We start from the raw sequence: 6,743 nt of genomic DNA, 5'->3' as shown, positions 1-6,743 counted from the left end.
AGCCACAATATTCCCTCAAATGCCCATGACATCTGCTCAGCCCGCCCGAATGTGACAGGATTACTGAACAAAACCAGCTTTCAAAAGCAGCTTGAAAAGTGTCACTGATTGAATTTAGCCCGACAGCTCAGTTTAATATACCAAGGACAAAAAAGATCTGTGTGATATGTTTATACAGCAAAATAACACATCTATTCCCCGTGAGAGGTGTCATACCCCCAACTCACCAGCCACATACTCCTGCTTCCTTTGGGAATTTGTTCTTTAGAGCCAAGAATTTCTATTCTGATTTTAAAGGCATGATGCCAATATAAGCAGAGACCTTAAAAACTCTTGCTAACACTAACATGAAGCTCAGCCTGACCAAGACAATTCCTACTTTTAACTACAACCATTTCAGCTCATTGGTGTTTACAGGGAAACTTCGCTGAGTTTACACATCCCAGCTCCCCCAGTAGGGTCACTTTACACTATTCTCATGCTCGGCACTATTTTGCTCCTGTTTCCAGTGCTGCAGAGAAAAATATGGGTATTATGGAATCACAGAATCACAGCACCATTAGGGCTGGAAAAGCCCTCAGATCCTCGAGCCCAACCATTCCCCCAGCATCGCCAAGGCCACCACTGACCCACATCCCAAGTGCCACATCCACATGTCTGCTGAATCCCTCCAGGGGTGGTGATTCCACCACTGCCCTGGGCAGCTGTGCCAGGGCTTATCCAGCCATCTGCTCTAACACAGCACTGCTGGGGAAGAATTCTTCTGGTCTGGGTCATACCAGTAAATGCAGATTTCACTGCTTCTGGCCAACAAAGTGTCTCATTAAATGTGTCAATTATAAGTGTCCAGTAATGCCCATCTCTCTGTAAATTGAATTTCTGGGCTAAAACACATCTAATGAATTTGGTTTGTTTTAAAAGGGGGAAAAAAGAAGCTAATTTACTGAATTGGTTAAAATGTGTAACTGAAGATCTACCTATCATTTCTGTTTCATTCCTTTGACAATATAGTCACTAAAAGCTTTTCTTTGCATGTAAACATGATTCTGCATACCAAATTCTTCCTGCAAGGGACAGCAGTATAGGACTTAAATGACTTTATAGAAATTAAAATAGAAAAGAATACAAAATTGAGAAAAAGACAAGGCAACAACAAGGACTCTTTGGCATGCTTTGTTCTTGCATCATTCTACAGCATTTTATACACAGGAGTGGGATATTCCACTGTATGGCAAGTCAGAAATGGAGAACTTTCTAGCTTTGAATGACAGCCATCCCTATGGGACCATTGCTGTCTCCTGGATAATTCACTGTAGGTATTGGGGCCCCTTCTGGTCCAAAGATCTCCTGGTGCCCTCTCTCCTCTCCATCATTGCTACAACAGGTTTCCTTGGTCTTGGTAACTTGTGCTCTTGACCATGTCTCTCCAAACCTGCTCTCCACATCATAAGCAGACATCAGTCAAACCACAGCCCTCCCAGTAACCAAACCTACAGAGACAGCTGCAGTCTGACTAATTGCCCAAGTCACACCCATGTTCAGACAGGAGGTGGGGAGCTGTGGAACCTGGCAGGCCACACAGAGATGCTGTTTGCCATGTTCATGGCAACTGGAAAGGCTGTGCTGCCAACCAGCTCTGCTTTCACACGTGTCAGGTCAGCTGGTGGTTCCTGGTAGAGTAAATTTTGGTACAGCAAAGGGTCCCTTATATCCTAATTGCTTCACACAATGTGACACGTTTTACTCCAATCAGCTGAACTACTCTCAGTACGTTTATCTGTGACCTGAGGGGATTTATTCCTTATAAATACATACAGCAGGACTCTGTGAAATAGGATTTCTGACAGGACTATTGACTCACTGAGCACTGTGCTTGCCCTCCAACAGACCTGGAGGAATAACACAGGTCATGCCAACCAGGCACCTCCATGTGACCAAGAAAGTATTTTCCTTAAGCCCCCTGGATGATCACTTATACCGTGAACACAGGTCAGGCAGTGCCCATCATCTCAGGGCACCACTTTTACCACTGTTTCATCATTTTGCTGGAAGACTGACAGCAATGTCAGTGAGCACTGGCCATGGCAGTTTGTAGAAAATGCAATTTGGGACACTCTGGTTTTTTATTACCAACCTGAAAGCAAAATCTGAGTGAAGGTGCAAAGTCAGGGTGAAGGCACTTGTGAACTACCTGTTCACTGCTGAGGCAGATGTTGTCTTCAAGGAAGCTCTGACTCAAATGTTTCTTCCCAGAGGTGTGGATAATCTCTGCACTGTCCATACAGATCACTAAAAAGACACTGAGTTGCTGTGAAAGTGCCTTTGCACATCATCAGCAGCAGTGCTCGCCTTAGTGTTTACTGACTGACCTGGCTGTAATGAAAACAGCAGAGCAGCAGGTCAGCAGCGTTCCTGTTAAGACAGAGCAGCTGTCTGAGAAGCTGCCACGTGAACACATCCTAAACCACCCCAGCAGGAATGAACACAAACACCCCCAGCTCAGTGTCAGCTCAGCACCACACTCAAAAATCTAAATAAACATCCTCGGTGCCAAAATAAATGGTGAGCAATGAAGGCCAGATTAACATCAGCTCTGCCCCACACAAACCTCCACTGTCACCGTGGTGTGGTTAATGAGCTGACAGGTCACAGGGCTGACACAAGTGTCCTACAAGCAGAAAGGACACCAACATCAGGACAGCCCTGCCTGCTGCAGGGCGCTTTTGCAGCCCCAAAGACAGGGATTTTCTACACAAATTGGAATCATTAGCCTGTGTATGATTCATAATACCATTTGTGCTCCTCACTTTTATTTTGATTCATGTTGTGCCTTGCTGCTGAGGCTAATTATTATCCAGCACTGGTACATTCAAAGACTTCAGCCTCACATGCAGGATTTTGTGGTGTTGCCTCTGTGTCACAAGGAACTGTAATTCTAAAAGGATTAAAAGTTTACCAGCACAGTCATGTAAAGTAGAAAATGAATTGTTCACTCTTCTCATCTCTGTTTGGAAATTAGATTACAGGCTCCAAGTGAGCTGAAATACAGAATGAGGCAAATCTATGTGATTAGCTCACAGGTGGCCAGTGAGCCTTTCTGGGCTTCAAAGCCTGGCAGATTCCCATTAGCTGCAATAATAAAAGAATGTGTACTTATCCCTCAGCCCCAGCCCTGCCCTGTGCCAACACAGCTACCTGCTGTGCTAATCCTCAGAGCCAATATCATCATCCCCAATTGTTGGTTCATGAGTTTGCTCAGCTGTCGTCGGGACACACGGTCTGTGTGGCACAGCAGAGCTCAGTCCTGCTTCCCCAGCACACCCCACAGCCACTTCCCAGCAGCGGGAGGGAACTGGGGGGCTCACCCCAGCCAGCCCCACGCTGTCAGCAGCTGTTTCCCAGCACTAAGAACAGCGTTGGTACCATTAATCACGAGTGTTTCCTCTAAACAAACAAACACAGCTTCACCTTCATCTTCTCTCTGTGGAAGGCACCCCTGTGAGTGTCAGTGCAGCAGAACCCATCACACACCAGGGCAGAAACCAGCACAGACAGCAAATCCAGGGGTGGGCAGAAGGTCACAAGTGATGCAGAACATCAATGGCCCATTTCATTGGGATTTGCTCCTGACTCATCCCAGGTGCAGATGTGGTGGCACAATGGGAGCCCCACACTCAGTTACAAGGAAAAACTCTCCAAGTCCTCCTGGCAAGAGGCTGGTTAATACAATGACCCTTGAGGGTCCCTTCCTCTAGCAAACTCACATACTACCTGGTACAAGTGTGATAACTTTATTATTATTTCTATAAATGTCTAATAATCCTCTGAATTCCCCCTAAGCTCTTCACTGTAATATTATCTTGCCTCAGGGAGCTCTACAACTCAGCTTACAATTTCCTTTTCTTCCTTTCATAGAATCACAAAATCATTAAGGTTGGAAAAGCTCTCCAACATCATCAAGTCCAATGTTCAACCAAATACCCCCATGAGCACTAAACCACATCACAAAGTGCTCCTCTACTAATTTCTGGAACCCTTTCAGGGGCAGTGACTCCACCACTGCCCTGGGCAGCCTGTGCCAGTGCTTGTCCACTCTTTCAATGATGAAATATCTTCCTAACATCCAACCCGAACCTTCCCTGGAATGTGTTAGGCCGGGAAATGAGAAACCGTCTCCCTATTCCCACATCACAAACTCACCAGAATATTTCATACTAACTTTATAATTTATACATCAAAAATTAAAAAATCCTGTTGAACAGTGGTGCTGTGGACAGGGGGCAACTAGTGCTTCAGGTATCCACCTTCCCACCCAGCCCTGGCATGTTTTATAAGCCGGTCTGGGGAAGCAACTGGAATTCAAAGTAACCTATTCCCTTTTCATTTCCCTTTTGATAAAAGCCTGAACCACCAAAGCTTGCTTCAAACAGCCCTGCTGCTGGAAGAAATGCTTGGAAAACTGCCCCCATCCCTGAGCTGCAGGTCCCTAAAGCACCAACAGGCTCAGTGCTGGAGCTCTCAACCTCCCCCAAGTTGTGCACACATTTAACTGGACGTGAAGGGAGTCAGTTCCTGATTAAGCAGCAGCTGATGGTCTGATCTGTGGATGAACACCACACACACACCTGGGCTCACAGGCACCAGCTGCTGCAGGGCTGGTGATGTGGCACTCGGGCTGTACCTGCTCGGGATCATCATGTCAGGTAATCAAGGGTGGCACTGAACTCCCCTGCTCGGGGTTACAGCCTCACACAGCCCAGGTTCTCCTTGTGTCACCCCAGTGTCCTAGAGCTGGAGGTCGTGGTGACCTCCCTCCCAGGGCAGGACTGCACATGGTGCCAGTTACATCACAGAATCCCAGGATGGGTCAGGCTGGAAGGGACCCCAGTGGGTCACTGGTGCCACCTCCCTGCTCAGGCAGGGCCAGCCCAGAGCACAGGGCACAGGACTGTGTCCAGAGGGCTCTGGAATCTCCCCAGGGAGGAGACTCCAGCCCCTCCCTGGGCAGCCTGTTCAGAGCTGGGGCACTGCCCAGGGAAGAAGTTCTTCCTCCTGTCCAGCTGGAGCTTCCTGGGCATCAGTTCCTGCCCGTTCCTGCTGTGCCATTGCTGGGCCCCCCAGCAGAGCCTGCTCCATCCTCTGCCCCCTCCCTGCAGCCCCTGACACACAGTGGGAGGGCCCCTCTCAGGCTCTGCTCTGGAGGCTGAACAGCCCCAGCTCCCTCAGCCTTTGCTGCTCAGGGAGATGCTCCAGTGCCCACAGCTCTGCAAAGTGCCAGCAGGAGCTTGTGCTCCAAACCTTTCCAGCAAGGAACCAGACAACCTTCAGAAAAATGGCAGCCTGAAGTCTGCAAAACTGCACACCAGGAATTCCCACTTTGTCTGAATAACTGGTGTGGAGATAGAAAAAAAAAGCCCATTCCAGAGCCAGCCTGGAATGCAACACCCAAACCTCTTCCACCCAGCACAGGTAGAGCACACTGAGAAAGGAGGTTTCATTGCTCAACTTTCATTTTTATCTCAACAGCTGAACAACTCACATTTTACTTTATTTTATTTTCCCCTCTCTGTTCCTCCTCTCCAAGGCCTTTGATCAGGGAAAACATCCCTCCAAGGGGACACTACAGCACCCACTGAACACCCAGCACATGCCTGGGACACATTTACCCAGACATTTACTGACACTTCACCCATGCATCAGGGGCAGAGGGGGGAGGTTTGCAGAGCTGTGGGCAAAGGGGGTTGGTTTCTGTCCTCCCAACACTCCCACTGGCAGCCTGAGTCCTCTCCCAGTGCTCAGCTTTGGGTCATAGAATGATGGAATGGTTTGGGTAGGAAGGGACCTTAAAGTTCATCTTGTTCCACCTCCCTGCCATGGGCAGGGACACCTTCCACTAGCCCAGGTTGCTCCAAGCCCTGTCCAACCTGGCCTTGGACATTTCCAGGGATGGGGCAGCCACAGCTTCTCTGGGCAACCTGTGCCAGGGCCTCCCCACCCTCACAGGGAACAATTTCTTCCTAATATCTTATCTAAACCTATTCTCTTTCAGCTTAAAAGCAAGAAAAAAGGCCATTTCCATAACTGGTTTGGTTTCCAAGAAGCAGAGCTTGGCTCCAGAAGCAGCCTGATGGAGACAGGTCTGATCCAACATCCTAAAATCCATGGGGCTGCAGATGGCAGTGTCCAACAGAAAGCTCAGTTGCTTATAAATTAAGGATAGGCCCCACCTGTGGCATGAAATATCCATCTTGGAGAAAGGGGAACCTTTACAAATAACATTTACTTATGTTTAAGAAAAATACTTTAAAATAGAGGGAAAAAAACCCAAACCACTTTCAGTTTTATAGTATTTTCAATTCTTTTCACAAAGGGAGGTAAAACTGAAACCGAACATTTACTGGGTGCTGGAAGACCAAACCAAGCACACATGATGTTTCAAGAGCAGCCCAGTGAAATAATCAATAACCTCCAATTCAGGTTATTGACTTTTGCACACCCTTGCAGGCATGAGACTCCAGACGAAGGCAGCAGAATCACCAAAGTGTTCAATTTGCTCTCCTTCAGATATTTCACACTGACATTTTTTATGATGGTGTGTGGAAGCTTGTTTGAGAGAAGCTCTTGAAAGTCAAAGTGGACTTTTAACTCCCCAGATTCCCTCTTTTGCTTCACTTAGGGATCCAGGGCTGCTTTGTGCAAAGACTAAGAGAAATAGGAAATACTCCCTTCTCTGTGTTTTGTCC

The sequence above is a fragment of the Manacus vitellinus genome, unplaced genomic scaffold (genome assembly GCF_001715985.3).
Source record: "Manacus vitellinus isolate BGI_N305 unplaced genomic scaffold, ASM171598v3 scaffold_32_pilon, whole genome shotgun sequence".
Taxonomy (NCBI): Eukaryota; Metazoa; Chordata; class Aves; order Passeriformes; family Pipridae; genus Manacus; species Manacus vitellinus.
The sequence above is the reverse complement of the archived record's forward strand: the minus strand, read 5'-3'. Positions refer to the sequence as shown.